This window comes from Lycium barbarum, chromosome 11 (genome assembly GCF_019175385.1).
Source record: "Lycium barbarum isolate Lr01 chromosome 11, ASM1917538v2, whole genome shotgun sequence".
NCBI classification, from domain to species: domain Eukaryota; kingdom Viridiplantae; phylum Streptophyta; class Magnoliopsida; order Solanales; family Solanaceae; genus Lycium; species Lycium barbarum.
In genome coordinates this window covers 96,626,900-96,647,673 of record NC_083347.1, presented here as the reverse complement: position 1 = coordinate 96,647,673, position 20,774 = coordinate 96,626,900, and positions in this window count along the sequence as shown.

Genomic DNA, 20,774 nt, shown 5'->3' with positions numbered 1-20,774 from the left:
CCTGGTGGTAGGGAACTAACAGTGTTTTGCCTTGCAGATGTCTCATGATGTGCAGTTTGATATGGTTGTGGGTCCACCACCAGGTTTGGTGATATGGTGGAAAGATTTGACTAATGATCAGAAGAAAGAAATTAAGAGTGTGTGGGGCATCTCCCTTCGTTAATGAATATGACTTGGGATGTTATAGCCCGTATTTTGTACATTCGGATAATTCAAGATAATGGCGAGAAGTTAAGGGCAAGACTATTTTCCAAAATTATTTAATGTACAAGTCGTTGCGAAAATTATGGATGTGGGAAATATTGAGAAAGGCTAAGGGTAAAAAGAGAAATTCACAAGATGGCTTATGGTAATATGTCGGAAGGCTAAGGGCAAATTTGGAATTGGGAAAAATAATTTTTCATGAATTCCAAAAAAAAAAAAAGAGTTGGGCTTGAATTAAAAGGCCATGTGGCCGTCCAAATTAGTTGGGCCAAAGCCCATATGGATGCTAAATGTGTATAAATAAAATATGGCCCATAGATTACTATTCATCTTCTTTTTATTTCAAGAAACTTGAAGAAGTTTCAAGAAGAGAGAATATATAGTAGTATTCGGCCATGGCTCCAAAAATTGAGCCATGGAAAATTGATCAAAAACAAATTATTTCTTCTAGTATTCCAACCAATTGGAACGTCCTCTTTAACACGGAGTGGTTGTTGGAGCAATAAAATCATTCATTTGTGCAAGTTTACAACCTTAGCCAAGCCAAGAAGTGGAGTGAGAAAGGTATGTGTTCAATCCTCTTTTACATATGTTATGGATGGTTTATGCATGTTGTAGTAGGTGGAAATGGATGAAATTTATGAATATGGATATAGGGGTTATGGCCGAATAGGGGTAGTGATTGTGTAGATATGATGAATTGATTTTATTTAGCATTTTGATTATTGTGTTGTGGATTCTATGATGTTAAATGAAGATTTAATGGTTGGAAATGAAGTTGTAATCGTTTGCGGATTATGGAAGAAGTTAATGCGATATTAGTATGGTTCCTTATAATTATAAGAATATAGTTGCTAATGTGTAGGTTGTAAATATAATTTATGAATTTGAAAGTGAGAAATGTGTTTGGAAGAGTGTAAGTTGGGTTGTTGTAATTGAACTTGAAAGAAAGGAATGTGTTGGTTGGACCGTTTGGAATGTTGTGCGGGTTGTTGAAGTGTTCTTGAATATTGTTGAATGGTATTGGGTTAGTAGTTGAATATGTGAACAATTATGAATTGAATATAAATGGAATGCCGTTGAATTGTGTGACGAAAGTTGTTAATGTTAGAATATATTTTGGATTGATTGTTGACGTTGCTAGTATGATTGTTGATATTATTGTTGTTGATAATTTGGCCGAGTTGAATTCTCGGGTTTGTTGTTGATAAGCGTAGCTAATTGGACGCGAGACAGGTATGTAAGGCTTACCCTTTCTTTCTTTTGGCATGTCCTAGAACCAAATAAGGTATGATATGCACCTCGGGGTTACTCTATTCTTGGATTCCGAGTCTGTTTATGATTCTTATGTACTTTGATATATTTTCAAAAGAGTTCTATAAGCTATTTCATATGATTTGGATGCGTATCTATGATGTCCGAAGTTCTGTTTGATATGTTTCTGAATGGCATTCGAAAGATAATGGATATGACTAAAGTTTTGATTTTCAAATGATAGCACGTTTGATTATTCCATTGAGTCTTTGATATATTTTGATACGTACATATGGTTCCAAAAGCTCTATTTTATTTGATCCGTAACGATATCTGAAAGGTACTTGATATGATTGTTGCTTTGATTTTCCGAAAAAAAAGGCTTCTGAAACGCTCGTAGAAGGTTCTGTACTTCAAACGCTCATAACTTTCTTATACTAAGTCTGACTGACCCGAAACTTGTTTCTGAGCCATCAGATGTCGGTAAATGTACGTATCTATCGAGTCTTGATTTATGTGCATATGGTTTCGCACTACCCTTTTCGTGCAAGCCTCAGTATGTCCTTCACTGAGCCCGGGCCAGGGTATGTTCTTGTGCGTACTTCTCTGCATTGTTCACCGCGTCCCTCTCACTTGTGGGCCGGGGCATGTTATATATGATATGATGACATTATGATATGATGACGGGGTGGTGGCCAGGATGGCATATGATGACTCTATTCACCGCGTCCCGCAAAAGAGGGCTGGGGCACGTTACATGCATATATGATACATGACATTGGCATACATGATTTCGTTCACCGCGTCCCTAAATGATGGGCCCGGGCACGTTGTATGCAAATATGATATATAATGACGACATACATGATTCCCTTCACCGCGTCCCTCAATGGAGGGCCGGGGCACGTTATATGCATATATGATATATGGTGAGGACATGCAAGACTTTACTCACCGCGTCCCTCACTAGAGGGCCGGGGCACGTTATATGACATATGATATACGATGATGGTATACATGATTTTCATTTATGATTTATGATGACATACATGATTTTCATTTAAAAAAAAAGGCAAGTGCTTTGATGTTTTAAAAGGTCATACTTGATTCTGGTAAATCTCTGTTTCAGTTATGATCCTCTTTTCTGTATTCCATGCCTTGCATACTCAGTACATATTCCGTACTGACTCCCTCTCTTCGGGGGCTGCATTTCATGCCACGCAGGTACACCCAGATGAGTAAAGGACATTGCTAGAAGATGCTTCAGCTGGATTGGCAACTCCATTTGCTCCTGGAGTGTTGCCGAGTCAGAGTATATGTGCTATGATGTTTTGTTCGAAGTTAGAGACTTTGCAGACAGAGTCGTGGGTATAGAATGTCAGTTTTGTAAGCGGCTCCATCAGCCGATGTGTCATTCTGTATTATGATACGAATTTCATATGATTACAGATTTTGTTTGATTTGAGAATAACGAAAAAGTACATTTCTGAAAGTTGTACTATGTATTTCATCTTTATTTGATTTAAAAGTCCAAAAATATTATGAGTGCACTAAGGGTCAGAGGGTTCGCTCGACCCTAAGTAGGGGTCGGGTGCCCATCACACCCTAGTAAGGTTAGGGTGTGGATCTAGGTTTGCTAGAGATCATCACCGGTTATTGGGACAACAACAGAATGGTGTTCAGATTCAGAGAAACAGAGATGACACCCACTTTGGAAGAGATTAAAGATGTTTTGGAGAGCGTAGGAAGTGCTAACAGATCAAAAAAGTAATTGGCCCAAAATATCCTTATCCCTCACAAACCCACCCCAAAAGAAATCAAAGACATGTTTGCTGTCAACAAAGCCGATTGGGCGCAGGGACCCACAATAGCCTTTAGAGAGTTATATGGGAGGTATTCATCCAAACAGGGCTACGAGAAGCACATCCTTGAGTTTTCATCACCCCAATCCTTGGAAGCCAATCAAACACTAGCCTTTATCACTTGCCTATTGGGAACCATGGTATTTTCACAAAATGTCTTCCTAGCTATTGACACCCGGGTTGTCTTTGTTGCCCATGCTATTCTTAGGGGAGTCACAACAAATGGGCTTACCAAATATTTTGACATTATCCCCATTATCCTATCAGACATATACCGAGCTTTGGGAAAATGTTGCGACCATTATTACTACTTCCAAGGTTGCACGCTCTTAGTACAGTGGTGGATACTTAAGCATTTGGATAGGAATGGTTTACTTACCCGCCGAAATCTGAACCTGAGAGAGGATGATTTGGGAGTCGCTGCTATGTCTTGCGGGGCTCAGGATAAAAAGGGATGGGCTCACATCTTTTCCAGATTGACAGAAGAACACATCAGGTGGAGAGTACCGGAGAGTTTGTACGAGATTAAGAGTCGTAGATGTCCATATTTACCACTTATGGGCATTAGGGGAATCAGACCCTACGCACCATTGAGAGTTCTTAGACAGTTTGGTATAAGACATATTATTCCAAATGTGGGGAATATGGGAGAGTTTGTACGAGATTATGAAGAAGGTCGTATCGAAGGTATAAAAGATGCTCAGAAAGATTGGAAGAACGTGATAAGAGAAAATGAGTTGGATAAGGACCCAAACAATCCAAGTCATGACGAAAATTACTATGAGTGGCTTAGAACTGAGTTAGCTGATACTGCCACTCCAGGACCTTATCTGTACAAATTTCCCAATGATAGGGAAGCCGTAAATGCAATCCAAGTTAGAACAATGAAACAACGAATGGAAGAAAGAGGGATGGATCATCGAGTAAAGATGGAATACGATCAGAAGATAATTAAGAGTTTGACAAACGAAGCAAATGCTTCATCGAAGAGCTTGGAATGGCTTGACACTTTTGTTAGGGAACCGTAGATACAGGGACGTCATTGCCTGACGATCAGAGGGGTCAATGGATCGGGACAACATTGATGCCAGCAGACGTAGCCATTCAGGCTGCCTCTCGAACAGCCAAGAAGGCACGAGATGATAGGGAGCAGACTTATGTCCGAGGAATGGACTTTTTCTGATTATTGCATTTACTTTAAAAATCCTTGTAATCCCACTTGGGAAAAATATCATTAATAAAGAGCACTGGGGAATTCATCTTTGGGAACAATACATCTGTTTTACATATGGCACAATTTTGCTTCATACGCTAATAGCCTCGGAGCAATGAGGTATAAGAAAGCGAATTATATGTTGCCTAAATGCTTACTTGATATAACTGCTTTGTGTGAAAATCGTATATATTGTCAAAACTCTTGATTGGTCCATGTTCCGGCCACTACACAAAAGAAAAACCAAGGAAAATAACCTTAAAAACAAATATAGATTCATTTTTAAAAGGTTGATTTGTTAATAGGAAATGGAGACTCCAGACAGTATGAGTGCAACTTCGCCTTACGTCAACCTTGTCAGTGATGACGAGGGCACAGAAGCAGCAAGTGAGAACAACTGACAATGGGATGAAAGAATAGCCTTAGCCACTGCTACAATAAACGAAGTTGTACAAATTACTAAGGCGGCCAATGGGAAAATGAAAGAAGCAGAAACTCTCCTAGCTTATGTTGAGGAACTAACAAAGCAATACCTTGCCAATCAGGTAGAATGGGGGAAGACGTGTCACACCCTAACAGTGGTAGGGCATGACGGGCACCCGACTCTCATCAGAGTCGAGCGAACCCTTAGACATTCGCTCTATCAAAGCTTGTCATTTCAAAAACGTTTTTAAAAAAAAAAAAAAAATTTTTAGATAGAAATCATCATCTTTATAACGATTATGAAAACCTTCAATCAAATAAGTACTTTAACCCATTTGAAATCATCTAAAATACATAATCTTTTAAAATCCACAAATGACCCAACTGACATCACTTTGTCGACATCTTGACAAACATACCACAGGACACTGTCTGCAGAAGTCTCTAAGAAGTAAACTTAACATTATGAGTCAGGACAGGGCCCTGACATACCCATAATCATACATATCGATATATTACTTAGCACAACTCCATAATGAGGTGGAACTTGCCAATTCCAACTAACGTCCAAGCATCCTAGCTATACACTTAACCTGCCAAACAATCTGGGGCTGCGGGCATGAACGCAGCGTCCCCAGGCAAAAGGACATCAGTAGGGACAATATAATGAGTATGTAAGGTGGTAACAAGTCAGAATCATAATTTGACTTAGGAGAGAAGAAATCACAATCTAACTCAATACCTGCAGCCTTTGCTAGAAGAAACATAAATGTGCACACGAAGTCTCAAAAAAATCTTTAAGTAAATAATGCAATCCAAAACATATGCCGCTTCCGACATGTTAACAGAATAGTCCCTTCGGACAGCCGCTTCCGGCTAGTATCACAATAGTCCCGTCGGACGGCCGCTTCCGGCATAATAATGATGGCCCCTTCGAGCAGCCGTTTCCGGCTTAGCTAGGGTGGCCCCTTCGGGCAGCCGCTTCTGGCTTAATATCACCATCATATCAACACAAACTCAATTCATAAATAACAATTTCAATTCAAAGCATAAGTCACTAATTAATTCATCACAATCCAGTTATTAGCCTTAGACTTTCATAAGAAGTTATCAAATTTGTATCTCACTAGACTTAGGAGGACATACTTTCAGGTTTGAGGGTAGAATTGTTATCAAATTCTTACTACTTATATTCTACTCAATTTCATCTTATTGCCCTACCCAAAGAATAAGTGATAAAATCAGTACAAAGGGATGATACTATGGAATGTAGACACAAATCGTAAATGAAATGAAGTAGTAAAATCTCGCACCCCCTTCGGAATGGTTTTGAAAATCAAACTTTATGTTTCCTTTAGTATAAAACTCATGTCCTCGAAATCATTAGTAAAACCATATACATAACTCAACTTGGCACCTTATGGGTGTTCCCTTTGGAACAGAATAGGAGTACAATATCAACAAGCCATCACAAAAAACATTTAGATCTTACTCATCTAAGAATGGAATCATATGGAGTACATATAGAATGAATAACAGCAAGAATCCTGCCAAAGGAAGAAAGGTTTGCCTTACATACCTTTGCCGCTTTCCAGCTAACCACATCCCATCTTCGGGTCATGCTAATCTATCAACAATATCAATTTACCAACAATCAATCCAATATATATCCTTATAATCAATCTCTTAAACTTATCTTTATTTCTAACGGAATTTCGACAGCATTTCCTTTATAAACTCGACAACCCCAAGAATCCAATTCAGCTAAATTGACAAGAACAAGAACCATCTCATATAAGTCTCTTTAAACTCAAAGCATCAACTCCCAAAGATATACACCAAAACAACCCAGTATACGCTTTGTATACGATATCTTCATACACTTTATTCTCCTAAATTCAAGAACAGCAAATTATCAACAATTATTTTATATCAATATCCAGCTAATTCTATCAATTTAATCATACCAAAACAGCCCCTAAGTCATTTGATATCCAATAATTATAACCGAACTTTCAACGTCATTTTCTCTGTTCTAACCCGTCAAATCTAGCAATGATCATGGTAAGAACATCTTAAACATACCTTATATGAGCAGCTACCACGAAACCAACATCCCCCAAGTTCAACTTTTAGCGTAAAACGACGGCAACAACTTGTACTACACTTTATCCTTCACGGGCCTCGGGATTCGGGGCCTCGAACTTGATCGATTCTCCGCTTTCTCTCTCTAACTCTCCTCTCTCTCTATCTAAAATATTCTGGACCTTTGGTATGAAAAATGAGGCAGATAAGGCTGAAAATTTCCCTTAAATAGCAAGGTAAGTGGGCCTGACCCGACTTGGAATCGGGTTGGGCCGAGCCCACTACCCAGCTTGACCTTTCTGCCTTAAAACGTCCATAACATTTTATCCCTATGTCACATGCAGGCCCAAGACCTATGGTTGGAAAGGTATTTCAATTATCTACAACTTTAGTTTTAGGAGTTTCCCAAACTCCCAAATAATGATGGGGTTATGGCCTCCCGAAGTCAGATCACCCGAAAACATAACTTAAAAACATCTTTTTGGAGGGCTTCCACTTTGATTTGGCTCTAGGGTCCTTCTTGAGTTGTGTTTAACTTCACATATATTATCCATATAACTTGTCATATGTCCTTTATAAAATATCGACATGTGGACCCTACCTCAGCTTACGATTACGAGGGCTATATATCTTTTAACGTATCATTCCAATCATATTGTACGAATTCCAAATATCATACTCATGCTAATACAGTAGAATTTCATCCTTTATACTTGTAATATTTGCTCCTCCTTCAGCTCACATTAAGCCGTCTGTAGCCTTAGTAACATGAAATTTTCTGGGGCGTAACAAGACGTCGGAAGCACCACTTGGGAGTTATGTCCCACTCAGCCAACAAGAAGGTCTTGACCCCTTACCATATGGAGAAGACGAGCTACTTATCCCCGATCTGAAAGTTTATGGAAGCCCGCGCGACTCTCAGCTCGAGGAACCTCTTATTTCATGCACAATTGTTCTTAAAGGCACAAGATCACATAATTGGGGTACACCAGTAGAGCTGTCAAAACAAGCACTCTTGGAAACTTTAGGAAGCATTAGAGTGTACGCACAAAGCCCAAATCTGTTGCGACCATGCGCTCCTTTTGTGGGTAACAGAAAGTGTCTCTACCATCGAGGTCAGTTAGGTCATACAGCCAACGAGTGCGTAGCAATAGAAAGAAAGCTTATCCAAAGGATTGATCAAGAGAGAATTAGCCAACTGTGGGGGCCCCACTCTCTCCTGACTCATGACCAAAGAATAAATCACCCAGAAAGGATACCAAAGGTTAGGTTCTGGAGAAACGACTTTTCCATATTTGAGGAGTCACATGCCAGGATTCATTCCCTACTATGCAGTGTGAAGAAGATAAGGGCAGTGCCACAAACCTACCAGGGTCACCCCGGATCCTCGGAAGAAAGGATTTGTGTGTATCACCATGGTCACCCCGGCCACGACACTGAAGAGTGTGTGGATTTCAAGCTTGAACTAGAACGCCTCGTGAATTAAGGTCATGTTTGGATTTTCACAAGAAGACAAGGATAGAAGATGATGATGGAAAATATAATGAAGACCTGCTTAGTATAGTTGGGTAGAAAAACATAACTATCCCTTTACCGCTTTCAATAAGATAGAGTATCACATTCCCTTTTATGTAAATGGAACCACGCCAACCTGATGCCCAATTAGGGATACGTGGGAAGCCTATATAAGGCCTGGTCAGGGTAGAAAAATTAAGTTTTGAGTAGCATAGGAAAAACCCTTCTATGTATGCCTGAACTACGGATGGACCAGATTTCCCTTTGGTGGGATACGTAGGCAGTCTACTTAAGACTCGGTCCTTTTATAATAAAAATCTAAATCCCTCTTAGTATAGGATGGGTAGAAGCAAATCAACCATACAAACTATTTATCACAAATCAATATTCCCAAAAGATATAAAAAGACCAAAATATCCTCAGAATGTGAATCAATCAAGAAGTTGAAACAAAATATATGATTTTGTGTGCTATAAACTATGAAAAACGTGATATCTCGCGTTTCATGCTTAAACCTAATGCTAACTTGAAAGCTTTTGAGTTATTTTCTCTTATAGACAGGGGTTGATTCGCTGGCACTAGTCACTCGATCAAAAGCTGCCGCAGCGTCCTTAAACCCTCAAGATGAAAACATGCCTGAAACTCCACCACCAAACATAAATGTTTTATTAGAAGGTACCCCAACAGCGGACATAGCTGGAATGCCTCTGGAAGAGGCTTTCAGTCTACTGATGAGACAATTGGCTGAAGCCAGAGAAGAAATGGACCACCTGAGGGCCGAGAAAGAAAACACCACTAATGCTGAGGCTAGTAGACCTCCACCTACTTTCCCAAATCTGGATTTACTGATTCCTGATCATTTCCCTCAGACCCAGACTTGGGCTACCTTTCAAACTCTACTGCGCCAAAATACCACCCATGTGGGAAGTTTCTGTCACACCCTGGCTTTACTAGGGTGTGATGGGCACCCGACCCCATATCTGGAGCCGAGCGAACCCGCTGACTCTTATTACGTATAGAAACTCTTGAATCAGTAAGGAAAGAAATACATAGTAAGCTCTCCAATATTTTTTTTTATTTTCATAAGTAAACTCTGACATCATATAAGGCTCGTGACATAAAACATAATAACATATCGACTGCTGGAGCCGCTTACAGACTGACAACCCAATACCCATTGCTTTGTCCACAAAGTCTCTAACATAGAACAAAACATCATAGCATATACTTGGACTTGGCAATTCTCCGGGACAAATGGAGTTCGCCATCTCCGCTGGAACATCTTCAGTAAGGTCTTCTAATAATCTGGGAGTACCTGCGCGGCATGAAACGCAGCCCCCCGAAGAAGAGGGGTCAGTACGAGTAATGTACTGAGTATGCAAGGCACTAATAATAACATACGGAAGATGTAGAACAAGGATAATAACATAAAAGAGACATAGCACATGTCATGAGGTGGAAAGTTAACCTGTACATATAAATGCCCTTTGGCGGATACCATGTATTCTTAGCTTCCCTTTGGAAATCTTTTCTTGTTCGTATATATATATATATATATATAAATAGAACTTGTCATATTGCCGAGGCGTCGGCAGCCGATCCATTTAACCATAAATATACACATCCCGCGTCCGGGACGATGTCATGTCATGTAATGCCAACTGATCAGGTGGATATGCGTATATAACGCTCTGCCCTTATCTCCATCTTCCCCGTATACATATGCATATATCATGTACGTATATCAGCGTCTATAGTGCTCTGGCTCTTTCATCATATACATATACGTGTATCATGTGCATATATCAGCGTCTATAGCGCTCTGGATCTTTTATCATATACATATATGTGTGTCATGTACATATTTTATAAATATATATACATATCTTACATACATTTACATGTCTCATATGCATTTACATATCTTATATACATATGTCTCATAGGCACGCAGGAGAGCCCAAAAAAGAATCAGGTAGCCATCGGAGTGACGTAAGGTCGGTGACCTCCGATTATATTATGGAACAATCGTGGTCGCCTTGTCTCTCCTTGTAGGAACAAGTATTTTAAGGCGAGACTACCAACGGAGAATAGTATCAAAAGTAAACATAGAATGGAATCATGGCACCATAGACGTCAACTCATAGGCTTGGGAATCCTTAGGAAATAGTGTCATAGCTAGGAAGTAGAAATAAGGTTCAAGAACTAGCTTATTACTTTCATGCTCACATTGAATCCTTAGCCTAGAAATCTTAGTCGTAGCATCGTTCCGATCGTACTTATCATAGGCATATTCTCTTGTCTAACATCGTCGTTATCATTGTCATCATAGAAGTGTTCTCGTTAGAGTAGTTATAGTACTTATCATTTAGTACGAAATCGGGATCAAAGGTCCCCTTTGGATTCAACCTCAAGTAAGTCAAGCAGAGCTATAAGGAAAATCCGAGAGCAACGGGCCCACCTCGGCCCGAATGCGGTAGCGTATACGATTTGCATATGTTACATGTCATGGCGTTACTTGTGAGGGTTTTAGGGTAGTCGGGTCCCATTTATACAAGTTCTAGGGTTTAGGAGGTCTTTCCAACGTTTCACGCACTTTCTAGTTCAATTCTACTGAAGGAAAAAAAGAAAACTTTAGGCGCGGATTCCAGAGGGCAGGGTTATTCCCGTGGCTCACATCCAACATATTCCGTCTAAGACATGCCATAGAAAGAAGGGTGAAGCCTTACATACCTTTTTCCGCTCCTTATGCTACTCCAAATTCACGTTCCAAATCCGCCAAAATCTACAAATTGGTCATGTTTACCAAAACTCGGTTAGAGCCTTTAGAAATTGATTCTTTAAGGTAACACTTTGTCTGCCGAAATTTCGGCAGCATTTCCCCTGTAAATACACCATCCCCGAGAATACGGCTCGGCCCCAAATCAACAACAACAATCTGGGAATTTGACCCGGCCATAATATCAACAACAATGACAACAACCATTCTAACAACATCGACCCAAAACATAAGGCGACCTAAAACCTTCCAAGTCCAAGGAAATGTCAATAACATGTTTCTTTTCCTCCAAGCTCATAAACCTTACTAACAATCTACACATTAGCAACATTACTTTCATCAACACAAAAGACCACATTAAAATTATTTTAGCCTCCAAATCAGCCCACTCTCGGCCAATACCACAACACACACATTCCATGGTTTTCATTCATTTCCTGTACATTACAACACCACATAATCATGCTAACACACTTGGTTCATTATTCCCACATGTTACACACAACACACGGCCACACCATACTTATACAATTACAACTTCAACATGCATGATTTAATACTTTTCATTCATTTCCCATTATGGCATTCACAACACAACAATCAAACCATTAGATAAAATCATTTCCTCTTAACCATACACACCACACATATTCGGCCAACATACTACATACACAACATCCTTATTTTCATGAGTTTCATCTATTCCAACACATAACAACATATTCCAACATTCATAAAGCATACAAGAAAGGATTGAATCTTACCTTCTCCATTCTCTTCTTCCACACGGCTAGGAGTATTTTCTTACAAAACGAATGGTTTTCTCACTCCAACAACTACTCCACGTCGAAGAGGGCCTTCCAATTAGTATGAAAGCATAAAGACACAAATTTTCCATGGTAGATTTCATGGGGCTGGTTCGGCCAGCCCCTCTCTTGGCCGCCCCTTCTTCTTCTTTTTCTTTCTCCATTTCTCTTGAATTCTCTAGAATTTTAAAGGGTGAATTGTCTTGTTTTTCAAGACTTATACATATATATATAAGTAGTGGGACATGGTCATGCACATGCCCCTTCTTGGACGTTTTTCCCCTTCCTTTTCCTTTCAACCTTTCTTCAATTTTCTAGAAATCTCCTTAAGTCATGAAAGATGACTTAGTAGGCTTCTCTTGCAAGCTTTGCCTAATTAATTCCATTTAATAAAATGTGGTCACATGCACACACATATGTTGCACGGCCAACATGGCCTCTCCATGAATTTTTCTAGAACTTTGTACAATTCCCATTTTGCCCCTATTCTCTCCACAATATTTCCATAAGCCATTTTGCGAATTTCCCTTTTTACTCTTAGCCCTTCTCACTACTCCCATATTACCAATGTGCGTAAATAATATTCTCAGCAACTTATACATTAGAATAAATTTTGAAAATGGTCATTCCCTTACCTTCGTCACGACTACCTTGGAATATCCGAACATATAAAATACGGGATATAACAGTTTCTCCCACCATACCCCAGCTTTTTAAACACCAGCTCGCGCCTCAAACGCAAATGCTTATCAAGCCCCTTGAGCAACAGGAGTTCCGGTGACCCATCTCGTACATCAAATGTCACTTGTCATGACCATGTCACCCATATTGACTCTTCGCCAGAATTGGAGACCATGAAAATTTTCTTTAAAGCAAGAATAGACAAAATAGAGAATGAGATGGGGAAGAAAATTACCGAGCTGGAGCATGGCTTTAAGAAGAAAGAGGGGTTGAGATACTCTGACCTGTGCATCCATCCGGACTTGGGTCTGCCTGAAGGATTCAAAATTCCCAAATTTGATCACTTCAATGGGTCGGGAAACCCCAGAGCCTACTTAAGGGCTTACTGCGACCAGTTGGTTGGAAGTGGCGGAAATGAAGTGTTACTCATGAGGTTGTTTAGTCGAAGCCTGTCAAGAACGACTATGGAGTGGTTCATCTCTCGAGATATTAGCTGGTGGAAAACATGGGAAGAAATGGCAAGTTAATTCATGAAAAGATCCCGCTTCAATGTGGAAAATGTGCCTGATCGCTTCTCATTGGAGAAAATTCATCCGAAATCGACGGAAACCTACCGAGAAAGATGAAGCGGCACGTGTACAACTTCCTATGATCGAAGATGAGTTGGTAACCGCATTCATATGGTACCAAGAAGCTGATTGGATTGACAAAATAATAACTATGAAAGGGAGTTCCTTCGCAGACATAGTTGCCGTGGGGGAAGATATCGAAGATGGCCTCAAAACCTGTAGGATTGTTAGTGTATTAAACAGATCAGGTGCGTCTGGCGCCATGAGTGGCAAAAGGAAAAGAGAAGATATAACTTATGTTTCTAGAACTACTAGTCCAAAAAGCCAAGGAAAAGAGATGACCCATAAAAATTCAGACAGCTACCAATCACCTCCGCGAACAAACTACACAACCGCCTCACCCCAGTATAGCCCAATGACTGTATGCTACGCACAACCCGGCTACCAAGCTCCACAACCAAACTATCAAAGACCAACACTAAGCAACCGAACCCCAAGGCCAAATTATTGAACGCCAGCACCTAATAACCAAGCTCCACAAAACCAGACTTTTTAGAACCAGCCTCCACCAGCAAACTATGAGGCACCCCAAAGGAAACCTATGAGAGCATTCACTCCTCTGCCAGAATCCAGGACAAGTCTATTTGCCAAACTAAGGGATGTCGGGCAAATAAGCACTGTCCCACCAAAACCTGCTAACCCCACTGATCGATGGTACAGGCTAGATCTCACTTACGCCTATCATCTTAACTAAGCTGGCCATGCCACTGAATATTGCATAAACCTAAGACACAAATTACAGGACATGATTGACAATCGTGAGCTCATCTTAGAGTCAACACCTCCAAATGTGGACACAAATCCGCTCCAAAAGCATAGAGGAAACCAAATTCACATGATAGAGAGAGGTAACGAATGGCAAGAGAGCCCAGCGATAATTCGTCCAGATATTGAAGGGTTAGAGAGCACTGTTGCTTCGTTGTCTTTACAAGAATGAGAAGAAGTGACAGACCCTTTGACAAAGGAATCTGAGATATCTGCCATAGCCAAAAGAGATCCTTTCATGCTCAAATACCCCTCAAAAGTCTCTCAAATTTACAGCGAGCCATTCATATTCAAAGCACCTGGATCAATTGAGAATGAACCCTTTATGATCAAACCACCGCACCAGATGATGATCAATAAAGAAAAAGAAATAGTTGTTATAGTTCAGGGTATGACCAGGTCAGGAAGGTGCTATGCCTCAGAAGAACCTATTCCCGAAGCGCCTCGTCACGAAAACCCTCAGAAAAAACCAATAACCGAAGAAAAAGCTGAAAATATCTGGAGGCAAATGCCGGTCAAAGATTATTCGATTATTGAGCACCTGCATAAAACTCCTGCCAGGTCAGTGATGTCGCTATTAATCAATTCGTCCCAACATCGCTTGGCCTTGATGAGAGCCTTGGATAAATTCAAAGTACCTGCCAGCACTACAAGTGAAACATTGGCCGAAATTGTGGGGTATGTTGTGCAAGCCCATAGGCTGTTATTTTCTAACGATGAATTATCAAGGGAGGGGAAGTCCCACAGTAAAGCCCTGCACATAATAGTCAAATGTCGTGACAAAATTATTCCACAAGTATTGATTGATGGAGGAGCTGGGTTGAATGTATGTCCAGTTACGACTCTGAAACAGCTCGGGTATGATATTGGCAAAATACGCCAGAGTCGGACCAACGTAAAAGCTTATGATGGTGCAACTAGGGACCCTATTGGAGAAATAAATCTACATATAAAAGTGGGTCCCGCGGAGTTCGTAGCGGAATTTTTCATCATAGACATCAAAACAAGCTATAACCTGTTGTTGGGCTGACCTTGGTTGCACGCCGCCGGAGTTGTAGCATCCTCGTTACATCAATCTCTAAAATTCATATGGGATGATCTGGAAGTCATGATTCAGGGCAAAGGAAGTGTCCACAATTATCCAGATAACTCTGTACCAGTCATAGAAAGATCACCAGCGGGTGCTGATTTTCACACTTTGAGCTAGCCATGATAGACTGTAGGGGAGATGATGAAGATATTTCTATGCCGCTGGTCTACAAGATGGTTGCTACCACTATGATAAGGAATGGGTTTGAGCCCGAGAAAGAACTTTCAAGGAATCAGAGAACTAGTGAGTATCAAACATGGGAAGTACCAATTTGGGGTTGGATACGAGCCATGCGAGGCAGAAGAAGAAGAAGAAGAAGAAGAAGAAGAAGAAGAGAATACGGGCCAAGAGGTCCCTTCAAAATGTGAAATCCATTCCCTCATCTCTACCAATCCTTCACAACATCCCCATTGGATCACAACGGCGGAGATCCAGAAGAAGGTTTAAGGACGTTGTTTTGGGAAGAAAAATGTCCGACCATCATTGAAGAATGCTTTGAAGCATTAGAGATTCGCCCTGCTGAACCAGGAAAGACAGCAAGTGGGTGGACTTCTACCCCATTGTTCACTCTGTGGTAGAAAGAATGCTCATTTTTAGGAAAACGGCGAAAGTCGGCTTTGAGGCCCGGCTTACCGCCTTTTCATGTTTTCTTATTTAGGTGTTGTTTAATAATGGAAATGGCTTGATGTTCCATTCCGAATTAGGACCGTCGTTTATACTGCTCTTTTAAAATTGCAATGAAAATGCCTTAAAGTTTGCAATAAAACAAAATCGTTTTACTTCACCTATATAAGTATATGTATAATTATAATATGAATATATATACATAGCTAAAATTACTATTACATGATTAATGATCGTGTTATTTCATTTTACAGTAATAATACAAAGGCCACCAATAATGTCATGACATGTTACGAAACAAGTAAAAACAACGATGAACAAAATAACGATCAAGAGGAAGAGATAACTGAATCGGAAGCATTGATAGATATCGGAGAAGAATATGAGAATAGACCAACGCCAAACTTAGAACAAATAGAGGAGTTGGTACGAGAAACTATAATAAATGTACACTTGATAGAAGCTGAGAAAAAAAGGTATCGGAGCCTGCTAAAAGAGTATGAAGATGTCTTCGCTTAGTCGTACGCCAATATGTCAAGTTTGAGTACAAAACTTATTGCCCATAGGTTTCCAATCCTCAAAGGAGTTGCCCCGATAAAATAGAAAATCAGGCAGCCTAAGCCCGATGTCAGCATCTGGATTAAAGAAGAGGTAGAAAAACAGATTTAGTCAGGGGATGTCGAGGTGGCACCATACCCGACATGGTTGGCAAACATAGTTCTGGTACTAAAGAAAGATAGGAAAATAAGAATTTGTGTGGACTACTGTGATCTCAACCGCACTAGCCCAAAGGATAATTTCCCGCTCCCAAATATTCACATACTCATTGATAACTACGCCAAGCATGAGGTATAATCTTTTGTGGATTGCTATGCATACTATCATCAGATATTGATAGATGAAGAAGATGCTCAAAAGACAGCATTCATCACACCGTGGGGAGTGTATCGTTACTTGATAATGCCTTTTGGACTCAAGAATGTCGGCGCTACTTACATGAGGGCGATGGCCGCCGTCTTTCACGATATGATGCACAAAGAAATTGAGATGTATGTGGATGATGTCATCATCAAATCCTGGGTAGGTGAAGGCCACCTCGAATATTTACGAAGATTCTTTGACAGACTCCGCAAGTATGATTTGAAGTTGAATCCTGCAAAATGTGCATTTGGAGTGCTTGCTGGAAAATTGCTAAGGTTCATAGTTAGTCGTCGTAGTATCGAGTTAGATCCCACCAAGATCAAAGTAATCCAGGAGCTACCACCGCCTCGAACAAAGAAAGAAGTCATGAGTTTCTAAGGAAGGTTGAATTACATTGGACGCTTCGTCGCCCAGTCAACAGTAATCATAGAACCAATCCTCAAGCTCCTCAAGAAAGATGCTCCAACTAAATGCACAAAGGACTGTCAGAAAGACTTTGACAAAATCAAAAGATACCTATCAAATCCACCTGTTTTGGTCCCACCAAGGCTAGGAAGTCTTTTGCTGCTATACATATCAGTATCAGAAAATACTTTTGGATGCATGTTAGCACAAAACGACGAGACAGGCAAGAAGGAAAGAGACATCTATTACATCAGTAAAAAGTTCACACCTTGCGAATCCAGATACTCCTTGGTGGAAAAGACGTGTTGCGCTGTAACGTGGGTATCTCAAAAGCTGAGACATTATATGGCTATATACATGACTCATCTGATCTCAAGAATGGATCCACTAAGGTACATCTTTTGCCAACATATGCCCATAGGGAAGCTGGCCAAATGGCAAATGCTTTTAAATAAGTTCAACATCCAGTACGTCGCACAGAAGGTAGTCAAAGGACAGGCATTGGCAGATCTACTGACAGGAAGCCCAGTACATGACAATCCCGTACCCTTATGGACTTACTTTCCAGATGAAGAAATAATGAAAATTGAAGGCGAGGAAGGTGAAGATGAATCAGGATGGAAAGTATACTTTGATGGAGCAGTTAATTTTAAAGGATCAGGGATCGGAGCCGTCTTTGTTTCAGACTCAGGCCAATATTATCCAGTGGCGGCCAAGTTAAGTTTCAATTGCACTAACAACATGGCTGAATACGAAGCCTGTGTCTTGGGTCTACGTTTAACTCTCGACGTAGATGTGAAAGACCTTCAGGTAATCGGTGACTCGGATTTGCTAATCCATCAAGTTCGAGGAGAGTGGGCCACCAAAAATGAAAAAATAATACCGTGTGTTGGACTTGTACAAAGATTGGCGGATCGTTTATGAGAAATCAAGTTCAAACATATACCAAGAACTCAGAATGAATTCGCCGATGCATTGGCAACAATAGCATCCATGATTCAGCATCCCGACAGTAGATACATTGATCCTGTCAAAATTTAAATCAAAGATCAGCTAGCCCACTGTGCTTTTGTAGAGGCTGAGACTGATGGAAAACCATGGTACATTGACATTAAAATGTTCTTGAAAAAGGAAGAATATCCCAAAGGGATCACTTTAAATCAGAAAAGGACTATCAGGAAGTTAGCAAATGGTTTCTTCCTCAACAAAAAATGTCTTATACAAAGGAACTCCAGACCTGGGATTGCTTAGATGTGTTGATTCTTTCGAAGCTACAAAATTGATTGAAGAAGTGCATGCCGGAACCTGCGACCCTCACATTAATGGGTTCGTGCTAGCAAAGAAAATCTTGAGAACAGGTTATTACTGGATGACCATGGAAAATGACTGTAGCAAATTTGTCCAGAAATGCCACAAGTGTTAGATTCATGGATACTTGATAAAGGTCCCTCCAACAGAACTAAATGCTATGACGTCACCTTGTCCATTTGCCGCTTGGGGCATGGATGTCATAGGACCAATCGAGCCAGCTGCGTCAAACAAACATCGCTTCATCTTGGTTGCTGTAGACTACTTCACCAAATAGGTGGAAGCAGCATCTTATTCATCAGTGACAAAGAAAGTGGTCACAGACTTTTTGCGCAACAACATCATATGCCGATTTGGCATCCCAGAATCAATCATAACGGACAACGGGGCTAATCTGAATAGCCACTTGATGACAGACATGTGTGCACAGTTCCGGATCACTCACCGGAATTCAACCTCATATCGATCGCAAATGAATAGGGCTATAGAAGCCGCAAATAAAACATGAAGAAAATCCTCCGAAAGATAACTGATAACTACAAAGACTGGCATGAACAATTGCCTTATGCATTGCTGGGATACCGCAATATAGCCAGGACTTCGACTAGAGCCACCCCAAACCTGTTGGTGTATGGCACTGAAGCAGTGATACCAGCCGAAGTAGAAATCCCTTCACTTCGGATAATACAAGAAGCTGAGTTGGACGATGCAGACTTGATTCATAAAAGGTATGAGCAACTGGCTCTGATAGATGAAAAGAGGATAATTGCTATTTGCCATGGCCAACTATACCAGCAAAGAATGGCGCTTGCTTTCAACAAACGTGTGAGAACTAGGGTATTTCAAATCGGGCAATTGGTACTCAAACGAATGTTCCCTAATCAGGAAGAATACAAAGGAAAGTTCGCACCGAACTGGCTAGGGCCCTATATGGTACGAAAAGTGCTATCTGTAGGGGCCGTAGTATTTGTTGAATTGGATGGTCAAGAGTGGCCAAAAGCGATAAATTCAGATGCAATCAAAAGATACTATGTGTGAAGAAAAGACAACTACGAGGATTTAGAGTTTCCATAGTTTAGGTGTTCTTTAGTTGCATTCCCTTCACGTGTAATTTTGCATTTCTTCTTAGAAAACCAAATCCAAAACATTATGTACGAACTACGCAAGGACCTGATTCTCTATATTTATAAAGGGATACGTAGGCGTTTTTTCAAGATCGGTCGCTTTTAAACCAAAAATTCGAAATTATGTATTTTTGAACTATGTTATGACCTGATTCCCACTTGGGATACGTAGGCACTCGTTTGAGTTCTGTCTCACCAAATATTTCAACATGTTTACCCCGAACTACGTTTCGACTTGATTCCCAAAACGGGATACGTAGGCGCTCTCCCGAGCTCAGTCATTCCAAACAAATTTCCCAATAAACCATAGGAAAACTCCAGAAATGATTTGGTGAAAAGAGAGATAAAGGTAACCCCACAAGGAAACTAGTGCAGAATGTTTAAGAAAGATCTCAAAAATTCCTCAAGCACGGTGAAATCAAGAAATGACAAGTGCACGCTTACACTGGGGCAAAATTTTTGAGAGGGTCTCAGAAATTCCCTCAACGTGACAAAACTCGAGTTGGTACGAAGACGTACACAAATTGGGGCAAAATTTTCGAAAGAGATTCAAAAATTTCACAAGTCAAGATCAAAAGCAGGAGACAGACGGGAGACTTTGCTTGAGTAACTAATGTCATGACATTAAAAGGGCGTACATAAGATATTATTTTCTAACATATATACATATTTTCTAAAAATCATCACCCAAAAAACTTTTTTTAGCATTGTTACAAAATAAAAGAATTTTAAGGAAAATGAGCATCCTTTCCTACCGAGATATGAACGAAAGAAGTCCATACGCAGGGAGAGCGATCAATCATATAGGAAACTGACAAATTTTTCTGTGGATGCAGGAACAAACAAGAATGGATACTAACACAAACTCGTTTGCTAGAATGTTTAAAACAGGGCAGTAATGATGAGCCAAGTGAAGGAGAAGCATCAAAGAATAGCGGTACAAATGAGTATACGAAAGGGTAACGAAACCCTCCCCAAGTAAGGTTTTCTTTACACTAATAGGTTTGTTCATTTCGCAGAGCACGAAGATTTTTACAAAAAGAAAATATTAAAGACTGCTGGAAGATATAATCACGGTATCAGAAT